This window comes from Dermacentor albipictus, unplaced genomic scaffold (genome assembly GCF_038994185.2).
Source record: "Dermacentor albipictus isolate Rhodes 1998 colony unplaced genomic scaffold, USDA_Dalb.pri_finalv2 scaffold_14, whole genome shotgun sequence".
NCBI classification, from domain to species: domain Eukaryota; kingdom Metazoa; phylum Arthropoda; class Arachnida; order Ixodida; family Ixodidae; genus Dermacentor; species Dermacentor albipictus.
The window spans coordinates 5774805-5789736 of NW_027225568.1; positions in this window are offsets into that span (position 1 = coordinate 5774805).

Sequence of the window (14932 nt, forward strand, 5' to 3'; positions counted from 1 at the left end):
CGGCGTAGAACGATGGAGGAGCGTGGCCGCTCTTGCGGCTCGCGAGGACGCCCGCGCAAGTACACTCGCCCACAAAATATTGCGGGGTGCGCGAGTGCGTGCGTGGCGAAGCGACCCTCTTCTGGCGGTGAACCCCTGGGGTCGAGACCGACGCCTGCACGCATGCGCGTCCCTCCGAGACTGCAAGCGTGCATGTTTCCGCGCTTCCTCCTTGCGCGCCGGCGATATCTGAATGTTGTCGCGATGTGCCCCTCTTGCGATATGCGCCATGGGCGTTTTGCGCTGGAGTTTGAGGAATAGTAGCGGCGCCTGGTGGCGGCGCGGGAAACGACATCTGGGTCGTACCGGCTTGGGTCGTATTGAACTCTGGCTGTGGCGAAGCACGTTTCTAGGCCGAGTTTTGCGTCGATTCGCACTTTTTTCTGCCCTGTGCGAGTGCGAAAAGGCTCGTCACTTCTCACAGACCACGCCTACCACGCTGCGAGCTCGCCGCAGCCTATAGTTTAACGAAAACGGACTCTCCATGAGACGACGTAATGCTGGAAGCAGAAGGAATCGGTGACGGCGATCCGGAGAGACCTAGCCCAGCCTCGAAAAGGCGTCACCGTCATTACTTCTGCGTCGTGGGCTGCCATAAACAAGAAGGCCTGAATCCCAACATCAGATTCTACCGTTTTCCTTCAAGGCCTCACGAAGTGGAGCGTCGGGCGCACTGCATAACTGCAGTTCGTCGCGCTGAGTAAGCGAACCTTCGCGCCATGCTGACTGCTTCGCCTGTCTTGAAGCTTGCTTGATTATCTGCGTTCTAAAGTTCGGTCTTTTTGCACCTACAGTCCCGACAGGCAGACCGACATATCAGCAGGCATGGCTGGTAATTCACGATTCGAGACCCGGCCACAGCGACAATTAACAATTCGACCGATGCGAAGTGGTGAAGTGACCAGGTGTGTGCAAATGAGCACAAATGGTCGGGCTTATTCGATGACCATTCACTACTCCACTACGAGCAGCACATGTTAAGAGAGTTAAATGCGCTCATCCTTGATCTCAAGCCAGCACGTTGAGGTAGCACAGCAAGGCAGTATTGATTGCAGCACATCGATGTTCGAGCGCTGTCATCAAAACCTACATCAAGCGAGCAGCGCACGAGCTCGCGCTGCAGCTCGATTCGCACGTACGTGGGAGCTCATATGCATTGCATCAGTTATTACCAGTTACTAAAAGGGACAGATGGCCGCTACTACAACGCAGGCATAACTACTTGTTTAGCGGCATGCAGTCAACAAAGATTGCAGGAGGCCCGCCATTTCGCGGCATGTCGAAAGACCGCTGCCATCGCGGCGCGTACGATCGTGCGCTCGAGCAGTTCGTACATCGCGGCGCGTACCGTCGTGTGCCCGAGCGATTCCGTACACATGATGCCTGCTTATTGCTGCTGTGGATTCATTTATAGCAAGCATTTCCTCGCGTTTGTGCGCCGGAATCTAGCAGCTAGCGTGCAAACCTTACCTGAAGTTCCACTTCGTACGCGACTCGCTTCACTTGCGATTGACACGGTGTTAAAACTTCGCCGCCTAATTCTTGAACGGCGTACACGTATTCGGCACTGCATAATGCCTTTACGCAGCGTGCCACCCCTGAAAAAATCTTCGGCACCAGATATTCGTTGCAGGCCGTGAAACAACACAACTGAAAGTGGCGGGTCCATATTGTAAACGTGCTTTCCGAAGCAGACGACCGAACTTTGTACGACCCATTTTCGCACAGAGGGCGCTTTTTAGCACCTTTTTCACAGCGCCCCCTGGGCAATGCAAGAGCCCCATGGCGGCTTCGACGGGCAGAACTTCGTTTATACAACGGAAATTAATTGCTCATTTTCGTCTTGCCTGTCTCCCACAGAATGCGTTATATGCCACGCTCTTCTGCGGGAGAACGCCCCGTTCGTAAGAAGAAAGACAAAACGATGATTGGCCACGATAAGGTGCAGCCCAGAAAAAAAAAATGACTCGTTACGTTCGCCACCGGGCCGGCCCTATGCGCCAGCGCTCGTTACTCGGAAAACAGCGGCCGCAGTGGCCCGCCCCACAACTCTAAACACGCTTCAGACAGTTTCGCCCGTCGAAGCCGCCACAGGGCCACAGCATGGCCACAGCGCATATCTCAAGAGGGCTACCTCGCCGCTACATTCGAATATTGCCGGCGCGCACGGAGGAACTCAGGAGAGGCCCTGACGTCACTCTATGTGAAGCGACAGTGAAGCCGGAAGTTGGCGTTGCTCATGGCGTAGCTTCGCCTATCGGGCCAGCTCTCCTCTCTTGTTTACATTTCTCACGAAACCACGCCGCGCTGCGCGCAACTGTGCTGCTCGGACCCGCGCGCTCCACAGCAAAACAATCGTTAGCACGTTAGCATGATTCCGCCAAAGAGGGCAAAATTTCCCGCGGATATTCCTTCGTCCGTTACCACTGCCGTGGCGCGGTACATTGCGTACAGCGTTGCATGCGCGTTCATTTCACGAACTTTAGTTCCTCCTGTCCCATCTGGCCACAGCAAGATCCGGCAGAGCACGGTCCAGATAACGCAGCGCAACAAAACACGGAGACCAACGCAAACCTGCCCGCACGGCGCATTTGCCACGGTACGAAACCTACGGAGCAACACGTGTGAGCGCACAGAACAATAACAAAGCCGCCAATAACAAAGCCGCCACTACAGCAAAGAAATAAAACAAAGCCAAACAAAGGAGAACCTACTACGTAATTTCCTCCACACTTTTCTCCTAGCGCGCGGAGGGGGTAGGGCCTCTCCTCAGTTTCCTTCCTCCATGCCGGCGCGCGAGGACGACGCGCGGAAGCATGCACGCTTGCAGTCTCCGAGGGACGCGCATGCGTGCAGGCATCGGTTTCGACACCGGGAGTTCACCGCCAGAAGGGGAAGAGGGTCGCTTCGCCAGTGAGGGGAAACTCCCCGGTTTCGATGGCAGAGGTAATTGGCGCCACCTCTGTATTGGGCGAACCCGAAAATCCGTTTTCCTTGCATGGCCTCGTAGATCGTCGCGCGCATGCGCGCCGATCCAGGTGGCCGAGCCCTTCCCCGTCCCCAACTCCTCTCCAATCGCCCTGCCTCGTTACTACCCTCGCAACTTCCTCACCTTCGACTGTCTCCGCGCGCACGCCATGCGGCCCCGCCGGCCAGCCAGCTCAGCCCGCTGCATGACGCAGGCACGTACCCAGGATTTTTTTTTCGGGGGGGGGGCCCACCACCTCCATCATCATCATCATCATCATCATAATCATCATCATCATGTTTTCTGTCCACTGAAGGACGAAGGCCTCTCCCTGCGATCTCCAATTACCCCTGTCCTGCCGCCAACCGATTCCAACTAGCACCCGCGAATTTCCTAATTTCATCGCACCATCTATAGTTTTCTGCCGTCTTCTACTGCGCTTCCCTTCTCTTGGTACCCATTCTGTAACCCTAATCGCCAAACGGTTATCTTACCGGCGCATTACATGACCTGCCCAGCTACATTTCTTTCTCTTGATGTCAATTAGAATATCGTCTATACCCGTTCGCTCTCTGATCCAAACCGCTCTCTTTCTCTCTCTTAACGTTATGCCTAGCAATCTTCGTTCGATCGCTCTTTGCGCTGTTCTTAACTTGATCTCAAGTCTCTGCCCCATATGTCAGCACTGGCAAAATGCGCTGAGTGCACACCTTACTTTTCAATAATAATGGTAAGCTTCCAGTCAGGAGCTGGCAATGTCTGCCGTATGCGATCCAACCTATTTTTATTCTTATGTGAATTTCCTTCTCATGATCAGGGTTCCCTGTGATTAATTGACCTAGGTAAACGAACTCCTTCACAGTCTCTAGTGGGCAACTGGCGATCCTGATGCCTTGTTCCTTTGCCCGACTATTTATCATTATCTTCGCCTTCTGCATATTAATATTCAACCCCACTCTTACACTCTCTCAGTTAAGGTCTCCAATCATTGGTTGTAACTCGTCTGCATTTTTGTTGAATAGAACAATGTCATCGGCAAACCGAAGGTTGCTGAGATATTTGCCGTCGATCTTTACTCCTAAGCCTTCCCAGTTTAATAGCTTAAATACTTCTAAGCACGCGTTGAATAGCATTGACTCCCTGTCTGACCCCTTTCTCTATAGGTATCTCCTTGCTTTTCTTGTGTAGAATTAAGGTAGCTGTAGAACCTCTGTAGATATTCTTACGCGAAGAACGAGTCAGTAAGACGAGAAACTATTTACAGAATATATTTAGAACAGCGGTTGCAGCGATGACCGGTTAGATTCACAGCGCGAGCCCAGTTCGTTCTTCCTCCTCTTTTTTGGAGTGATGGCGCCTACGCGCCTCGTTAAAACAAATACCACACGCATGTAGCAATATTTTCAAAGCTTTTTACGTGAGCGTTCTGTACTCCTTGATTACGTAGTGCCTCTATGACTGCTGGTATCTCTACTGAATCAAATGCCTTTTTGTAATCTATATAAGCCACGTAGAGAGGCTTATTGTACTCTCTGGATTTCGCAATAACTTGAGTTATGACATGAATGTGATCCATTGTAGAGTATCTCTTCCTGAAGCTAGCCTGTTCCCTTGGTTGACAAATTCAGTGTTGCCCTATTCTATTGGAGATTATTTTGGTAAATATTTTATATAATACTGGGAGCAAGCTAATGGTCCTATAATTTTTCAATTCGTTAACGACTCTTTTCTTGTGGATTAGTATGATATCTGCATTCTTCCAGTTTTCTGGGACCCTTGCAGTCGATAGACACTTCGTATAAAGAGCCGCCAGTTTTCCAAGCATGATGTCTCCTCCATCTTTGATTAAATCGACTGTTATTCCACCTTCTCGTCCTGCTCTTCATCGCTTCATTTCTTGCAGGGCCCTTCTGACGTCATCGCTAGTTATAGGAGAGTTTCTGTATGCTGTTCATTACAGTTTCTAAGTGAGGTATCGTGTCTCCTCTGAGTACTGTATACAGGTCAGCTTAGAATTTTTCCGCTGTTTTTACTATATCTTCGAGATTGCTGATGATATTATATTTTAGTGTATACATCATGGTTTGTCCCAAGCCAGGTTTCTTTTTTACTGATTTCAGGCTGCGTTTATTTTTTACAACTTCTTCAGCCTTTCTCGTGTTATAGTTTCGAATATCAGTTATTTTCGCCTTGTTGATCAGTTTTGACAGTTCCGCGAATTACGTAACGCTGTGCGGCCGCCAGTCGCACACAACCGCGTAGAGCACAGGACTCTGCGATTCTAGATGTACTGCGCTCACCGCGAAAGGTTAGATGAACACCCACATAAGCACAGCAGAGAAGTGGCTACGTGAGGGGGTTCGACTGATAACTGTAGAAGCATCATTCAAAGCAAGTAATTATTCTCCACTTCCGGCAGCGTTTTCTCTACTTCCTCTTTAAATAAAAAGATGTTGATCCATAAATATTCTCATAAATAACGGTTAACGTTTTTATTATTCGATTTTCCTTGCAGTTTGGTTGTCGCCCTGGCTCTCTCCCTTAGTAGATCGCTTAATTTCTCAACTCCTTGCGATTTTTCTTTCCAGTTGCCAGTTTTGCACGAAAAGTGCTATACAATTAAGGAAAAAACAGACGAGGTAACGGGCGACAGTCATCTTGCTTAAGGGTTTAAGGGTTATTGCAGGGTTTCATGATGGACGCACTTTCACATTATTTTATTTCCCATCTTATCTAACCCATATCACGTGTATATGGTTGCGGGCATCTGCCAGCCTCGCGGCGAGCCGTAACTCAAGGAAATAATGAAGCAAAGGGAAACGTTAAACGCAATTGGCGTTTACTCCGGCCGGAACTCGTTCCACGAGAGTACAGACCAGCTCAGTAACAGCCGCATCCCTTTCCTGGTCCCAGGATCAGCCTAAACAAAGAAGGTTGAACTAACAAAAGCAACAGCTATGCGCGTGACGGTTGAATAGATGGTGACAACTGAACGCATATCGAGTTAATCGCACGGGTGCGGAATCTATGAGAAAACTGTCCTTCACATAACAAGAGATGCCGAGAACTACCGCCATCTAAAAGGAGTGAAAAAGGCAGCATAATGCTGACCGATTAGTAGCTGCCGAGTCTCAACAGTGATCTGGCGGCGCTGTAGGAATGTGTGAGGAATGGTGGCGTGGGTGGGGAGGGGGGGGGGGTATGCCACTTGATTTCGGGGGGGGGGGGCCGGGCCCTCCCGGGCCCCCCCCTGGGTACGTGCCTGACGCAAGTGCAATACCGTCATTTCTTTAAAGGTGGCTGTTTACCATATCTGTTCCCAATTTGCGTTACCTTATGTGTGTTCTTTTTTTTTCTCCATGCATTCACCAAAACATTAACTGCAGTCAAAACTACAGACAGTCTTCGTTATGTGTGGTTGAGGCTAGTATGCCTGGCTTAAAACATGTTAGAAACAGCTATAGTCACAGTATATTACGAAGCATTGTGTGTCATCACAAACTCTTGAGTTCATCATTTAAAGTTCCAAAGTCGTTCATTACATTGTGCATATGAACAGCTCCTACAAATGACCAACAAATACTGTGCATAGAAAGACTTGATTCATGGTGTTTGAGGTTCCTAAGCGACAAATGTTTGACGTAGTAGTTCTGCGGAAACGCGCAAGGTGCAGAGAAGTAATTAATAAAGGGAAAATCAGACATCCACCCATTCGTAGCAATTGCTGCAAAGAAAACCCATACGGGTACGTTCCTCGAACGAAAAACCTGAAAGCTGAAGAAAAATTCGTCCTGGTCCGGGACTCGAACCCGGGACCACCGCCTTTCCGGGACAGCTGCTCTACCATCTGAGCTAAGCAGGCGGCTAGCAGATGTCAGGGCGAAGTTGAATTTGTCGACAACACAAAGCAACGGCAAGTGTTTGACGTAGTAGTTCTGCGGAAACCCACAAGTTGGAGAGAAGTAATTAATCAAGGAAAAATCTTTTTAGCAATTGCTACGAAAGGGTGGATGTCTGATTTTCCTTTTATTAATTAATTATCTCCGCCTTGCGGGTTTCCGCAGAGCTACTACTTCAAACACTTGCCTTTGTTTCGTGTTGTCGACAAATTCGACTTCGCCCTGCCATCTGCTAGCTACCTGGTTAGCTCCGATGGCAGAGCGGCTGCCCCCGAAAGGCGATGGTGCCGGGTTCGAGTAACGGGCCAGGACGAATTTTTCTTCAACTTTGAGGCTTTTCCTTCGAGGAACCCGTACGGGTTTCCTTTGTAGCAATTGCTACGAACGGGTGGATATCTGATTTTCCCTTTATTAATTTTCTCTTTATTCCTAAGTGACAAGTATTGACCGTTTTTTCGTAGGCGCCGCCATATTGTGAACGCAGTGGCGCCGCCTATGAGCAGCGCCATACTGGCTTGGGTGAAAGCGGTCTTTTGCATGGCAGGTATACGCTCGGCGGTAGGTTCTGGCGTTTGTTTTCGCGGTCGTGCGGTCTGTTTAGTATGACGTGCGTCTTCTACGTGGTAAACGGTTCTGTGAGACTTGCTGAGGTGGTTTAAGGCGTCATGGCTGGAATTACTGCTGGCGTTGAGGTGGACGGAACACGCAGCGCGATGTGTGCGCGCATGTTTGAGCCTACAATCAGCCTCGGAGATCAATCGTGTATTTCTGAATGTTCCAGTCACTAATATCACCTTATTGCAGTATTATCCTCTGTTTCTAAGCTGCGGTTTAGGAGCCATGAAACATACGCGACGATCGTAACAGCGTGGGTACCGTTCTGCTACGATAGGAGCTGTGCTGTTATACTTTGACAAGCGTTTAAACTGTTCGCTGCATGTTACATTGCGTGACTACTTAGTTCGATTGATGAGGTTTCCGCCCCTGAATAAATATTTTTGGCAAGTAATAGCCGCATGCCTTACAATATGAATTAAGCTTGCCCAGCAAAGGGACTGTTTACGAACTGTGCGAGCGTCCTAAGCAGTGGTAGGTGCTGGATTACATATATATTTGTTCTATATACCGCGTGATCCAAGCATACGGCATCAGTGGTTATATATTTATAAACCTTGTGCGGCGTGACTATGCGAGGTCCTATTGCGGCGTTAGCCCGTTTCCTCTTGCTTTTTCGAGAAAGCGGATGATAACCGAAATTTTTTTCGGTTATGTTCGTTCCGTTCTCTACGACGCACTCACACGAATTACGGAAATTTTTCCTGAAAAATAGGCATCGCATCCTTTTTATGCTATCCCTCTCATATATTATGGCTATATGCAGGCCAAAAAAGCAATGCCGAAGCGCACAGCTTACATATGTATCGTGCTGGTTCACCAACCGCAGTGATCGCTGTGTTGAGCAGCGCCATCGGCCTCATGCAAAAAGGCTACCGTTGGCATATGGTAATTTGAAGCCTACTAGACTTGATATGCGCAAGAACGATGCCGGTGCATCACAAATATTTGATAGCACCTGCCGCTTAGATGTTTCGTGGTTGCCTTAGGTTGGCCGTGCACGAGCGTTCGCTCTTATGATTTGTTTCACTCCATACGCCAAGCTATCAGATAGTGAGCAGATTTACCATTTCATGCTGCTAATACAGAGACACCGGTTTTCTTTGTTGAATTAAAACCGATATAAGCAAAATAGTTCCCAACACATACACACACCACGACTGATAATGTGCGTACACCGCGGCTGATAAAGCGCGTATCATTCTTGCGCCCCCAAAAGATATTTCCGCCTACTGTAATTACCGATGCACCGAAAGGCTTCCCTGACGACCTTATATGAACGGATACGGCGTACATTTCACAAAGTACCATCTAAAACAACTCGAAATCGTTCCGCAGCACGCGACAGCAATACTTTCAAGCAGCGCCGTGCCGGATCGCCCAAGCCAGAGAGGAGGAAAGGCTCTCGGCTCGCCCTATCCTCCTCGCCCGATGAAACGGTCTATACAGCTGTAGAAGATGTAATGAAAGAACTCGGGTCCCTTTTGGCCACCTGGGAGTCCACAACATGCAGCCAAAGCACATTGTACACAAGCATTATTTTGCATTTTACCGACATTCATTGTACTGTGTTCACAACTGGTAGGATCGAGCCAAACCCTCAGCCTTACCAGCGAAGTAGCATAGTCACAAACACCACGTCTGGTGAATAGAGAATATAAGTGCTTAAAGGGTTGTTCACACTGGAAGGCAATGTATACACTTCCATGGCAGCTCTTAAGCCTTTTTGTTCAATGTTGCCCCATCTGACACATACATCTCCAAAAATATAAACCCTCAAAGCACTTTTCTCATGTCTATCCTTACTTTCGTGCTGTTTTTTATCACTCTGAAATCCTGTCATATATGCACCTAGGCACCATAATTGTCCTATTATGTGAATTGATGTTTATTGAAAAAGTTTGTTGTTTCTGCTTTTTGTGTTCGTCTTTAGCACTCCTAATGGAATAAAATTTGCATAACTAATTACAGCTGGAAAGTTGGCACGCCAACATAATGAAATAGCACTAACTTTTCTAATAAACTTCATTTGATAATCATGTGCACTTTCTGTTTCTCCTTTTGTGTTCTTCTACAGTGCTACTTCATTGCATTCCCACACCAATTCCTCAGGTGTCCTTACCTATGCATACATTCTAAGCTGTTTACAGCATAGAAGTTATTATGTGCGAGAATACTGCTACCATGAACTTGCATGAAAGAAGTGCAGTTGGTGCTTGCAAGTAACATACACTTTGTGGTAGCAAGTAAAAACATTTAAATGTATAGTTTTGAACTGATTGCAGTATTTTGGAACCGGAAAGTAGCAATGCACAAGCCTGGTTAGTTGACAACACTTCATGGCCATGCACGCTGCTAGTGGCACTTATTAACGCAGACATGTAGTTAGAAGATACAAGGACAGATGAAATCAGTTCCAAACTCACATCTGCTCATTTTTCCATACCGTTTCCTTTTCTGTCAAAACAATGAAGATGTCATTTTTATTCGTACACATGTGCAGTCTCTCTCTTTGGCACATGATATACTTATTTCTTCAGTAGAGCGGCCAATAGTACGCTTTTACATTTATCATTTCAATGCATTCTAGTTGCGTCACTGAGCTTTGATATGTAGGTACACATCACACAATGTATGGTCAGCTTCCCTTGGGTGTGTTGTCAGTTTTTTTGCGTGTACAATGTTCTTCTTTGAGCCTTTCAGTGACGTGCATTAAAGTTTAGCCTGCCTACGTATAGCATCAGAAAAGTGTAATGATGGAGTGAATGTTCTTGCATTTAAGAAACTTGTTTACGTACTCCAGGTTGCACGAGTTCTCTAGAAACTAAGCGCTGCTGGCGCTGTCGCAAGGAGATTTCACGTTTGGAACATTTGTGAGAACTACACGAACATGCGGTTTTCAATTATTTCATATGGGTGACATGTGACGTTTACATTGTTTAAAAAATGAGCATTTCCAGGTGTCCTTAGGCCTTTCTTTCCGTGCTTAAGTTATTGATGCAATGAGGCTTTCTCCAGGTAACACACTAAATCTGATGATGAGAAACTTTCTTTTAGCAAATACATATTCCAAACAGTGATTTTCCAGGAAAGCTCAAACTGGCAGGGTGCATACGTATGGGGAAAAAAGAACATGGAGACAGTTACCACAGCCCCATAGGCACGTGCCATACTACATGATGAAGTGGTTGTCCAGTGCAAGTTCCAAGTCATAATCCTGTCAGACAATAAAATATTAGCTTACAAATTTTACGCTGCTATAAACAAGTAATGCTTCATTAAAAAAAGGGCAGTGTTGCTAGAAACAGCTCCAGCCATTTCAAGAGCTGGAGGCAGAATTTTCTGTATGGACAAGGCTATATAGGAGAAACACGAAGTTGCATTGATGTAACATTGCTTCATATTTGATTCAGTCGAAACCTCAGCAGTCATGGAGGCATTACGGAATCAAGATGTAGATGAGTCGTATGTAAAGGTACTGAAAGATATCAATAGCGGCTCCACAGCCACCGTAGTCTTCCATAAAGAAAGCAACAAAATCCCAATAAAGAAAGGTGTCAAGCAGGGAGATACGATCTCTGCGAAGATATTCACAGCGTGTTTTCAGGGGGTATTCAGAGACCTGGATTGGGAAGAATTGGGGATAAGAGTTAATGGAGAATACCTTAGTAACTAGCGATTCGCTGATTATATTGTCTTGCTTAGTAACTCAGGGGACCAACTACAATGCATGCTCACTGACCTGGAGAGGCAAAGCAGAAGGGTGGGTCTAAAAATTAATCTGCAGAAAACTAAATAATGTTGAACAGTCTCCGAAGAGAACGGCAGTTTACGATAGGTAGCGAAGTACTGGAAGTAATAAGGGAATATATCTACTTAGGACAGGTAGTCATCGCGGATCCGGATCATGAGACTGAAATAAACAGACGAATAAGAATGGGCGGGGGTGCGTTTGGCAGGCATCCTCAGATCGTGAACAGCAGGTTGCCATTATCTCTCAACAGAAAAGTGTATAACAGCTGTATCTTACCAGTACTCACGGTACGGGGCAGAAACCGGGAGGCTTACGAAACGGTTTCTACTTAACTTTAGGACGACGCAACAGCTATGGAAAGAAGAATGATAGGTGGAACGTTAAGGGATAGAAAAATAGCACATTGGGTGGGGGAACAAATGCTAGTTAATGACAACTTAGTTCAAATCAAGAAAAAGAAATGGGCATGGGCAGGACATATAATGAGGAGGGAAGATAACCAATGGTCATTAAGGGTCACGGACTGGATTCCAAGAGAAGGGAAGCGTAGCAGGGGGCGGCAGAAAATTAGGTGGGCGGATGAGATTAAGAAGGTTGCTGAGACACCATGGCCACAATTAGTACATGACCAGTAGTTGTAGAAGTATGGGAGAGGCCTTTGCCCTGCAGTGGGCGCAGTTAGGCTGATGATGAACATTGCAGGAGCATAAAAGCCAGCAAACAACCACATTGTGGTCAGTTATCAACAGTGCAGCCGCATACTTGTTTCAAGAATAATCTATCACAGCAATACGCAGCTTGACCATGCAGAATATTGCACAAATGTACAACACCAGAATCTATGGAACACAGCATTTATCCTTCCATTTCCCTGAATTATAAAGACGTTCTTTAGTACATAGATAGTCGTACTTTTTATTTTCAAGTTAGTAGTATGTTATGTTTTAGTTTTGTTATATATCTCGCTGCACACAGCATCTATAAATCCTCAGTTGCGAGTCGGTACTTCCCCTTGCTTCTATGTCAGTCTCCTTTGTTTGCATGCTGTTTCCTCAATACTAAACAAATACTTGCATGTCTCTAATCTGTCCCTCTATATAGGGCATATAAAATGGTGCTAAGCTTCAAGAAGTCACATGTACACAAAATTTGTATGTTGTTTATTGTTTCTACATGCTCCTACAAGGAAGCCTGTCTTAATGCACTGCTGCTAACATAGTATACCATAGATTATATAACACGACCTGAGAAGCAGAGTATGTTTAGCATGACACAATTCTAGCCTGAGTGGCTAGTGCTTTCACTCAAACCAAATTGTCATTATGTCCCATGGCATTCCGCAAACAAAAATTCTCACGGTGCGTGTATCTGTTTTCATAACAGCGCGGTCACCTCAAGTTAGGCACAATTGTAACAGCAATGTTACATTTTACGTTAAAAATGTGCTAGACAGGGTTGCCAATTTATGCTGTATTAGTAAATTATGCACTGCAATAGCAAAAGGGCCACTGTTAGGAGGCAGCTTAGAAGTCAGACACAAGTGAAAGATGAGTGGTGGTGCTGCAGTAAAGTTCCGGCACCAGCTCAATGCGACGTTTTGAATTTTGACAAGATCTAAATGGGTATGCTGGTTTACCTGGTAAAAATGACTTCATTCTAAAGGAGCCAAAGAATAACCTTAGAAACCTTTTTGTACTTCCCCTCTCTTAACAGATCTCGAATATGAGAGAACACTGATATCTTTCATACATATCGATGTGCCAGTACAACATTAAAAAAAAGAAGAAAAAAACATTTGGTCTTTACATTTTGAAGTAAAACTCAATCTGTTCCTGGCAAATGAATGAAAAAAGTACGAAAGGATAGTTTATGAGTGTAAGATTATTTATTCTTGCTTTTTAGTGTACCTTTGATGTGGTGGGAGGCAGTGGTTAAACTTATAAGCTTTATTCGTAATTGGCATCATGTCGAAAATAACACGTGCATGACAAATATAAGAACATGTCACAAGGAATCATGGATACAGTAATGGTGCCGTGTCTCGGCTTCCACGGCACAGCTGAAGATAATGTAAAATTGAGTGTGGAATAAAGTCTTGCTTCCATTATGCTAGCAGCACACCAAAAGGCTGCCGCAGTGATGATGTGCATGCTGCATGCATAGATGCAGATGTATATACTGTGTTGGTGCTATCTTTTTGCATGTGTGGAAGCAGCTAGAACCGCTGAAGTCAAAGTGGAAGGATTAGATAGGTGAGGTGCTGAAAATCACTAACCTGCTCTGTTGCTTGCGCTAAGCACTTATAGGGGCTGCACATCTTGCAATCTAGGCAAGCTTTAGTAAACTCAGTTGCTGCGCCTTGTTGCAGTTCACTTTTGTAGTGTTTGGCATGTTGATAGTGATTAACGCTTGTAAAGAGTGCTGCAATCTTTCAAATGAATTGAGCGGTCAGTAAGAAATTTGTTGCCTGGAAGCTGATGAGCATCAGTGGGGCAACTGCTGTGGTGTCACAGGGAACGTAAAAGAAATGAGATAGGCAGCAATATACCTAACAAGGTGATCATGAAAGAGCGGAGACTAAACAGCAAATTATCTCATGTTTGCGCATTTTCACATAAGAAAGTAGAAAAGGGGCGTAATGTGAATCTGCTGTTTTCTGCACACAGCATGCTTGATGGCTTCTGTAGCCATTCGGTAACCAATTCAAGGGTGTCTGCATGTGAAAATATGCCACAGAGTTTACATGCCACAAAAATCATTTGCAGGACCCTTCGACATATGGCAGGGTTCAGATCCTCTAGATTGGTAAGCGTATCAATGATAGAATGCGTGAACATTGCTCTTTGCTGCCGATGGGCACACAGGTGACCACTTACCTCTATTCTTTATTTATTGTTAATGTGGCTCTACCTCAAGTTGTAAGTGTGTATATGATATAGCAAAAGCATGCACAACTCTTGAAATTGAGCTTTGGGAAACATACTTCAGAAACACCACTCTAGATGTGCAAGCATTCCATCACTTATGCTCACTGAGAAAGACTGCAGACATTTAGAATAACGTTTGAATCATGAGTAGGTGAGTGCAGCTACATCCTATTTACAACTTAGTAATTATTATTGGTTATATGAGCTACCCACAATGCAACCTTAGGTTCGACGTGTCGAAGACACCAGAGTGAATTTCACAAAATTTCCCACCCTTAAATTGGCATTTTCAGGTACCAAACTCGGCGTATGAAAAATTATATGCTGGGCATTGTGAAGATAAACTAACACTTGTAAGTCCAGCTTCTGTTCTGTCACTTACTTTGCTTGTGTCTTCCTGAATTTTATGGTGGTTTCTTTTCTAAAAGAAGGCGGCTGTATTTAAGACATGCTGGTTGCAGAAATTCATCCCAGAGTTTTGAGAGTATAAGCTCGCAAGAACAGGGCGCCTAGCACTATAAAGCTAAACCTGACTGCGGCAGCATTTAAAAAACACTCAACACTTGCACAGAGAAGTCTGGAATGGCGTTACATTGCCATTTTGCTCTATTCCTGTTATGGTCACATAAATCTGGAAACCTTTGGTTTCTTGTTCACTTAACGTTGCCTAGTTATGTTTTTTTTATTTCCTATCATTCCATAGCAGCATTACCTGTGATTACTAAAGAGA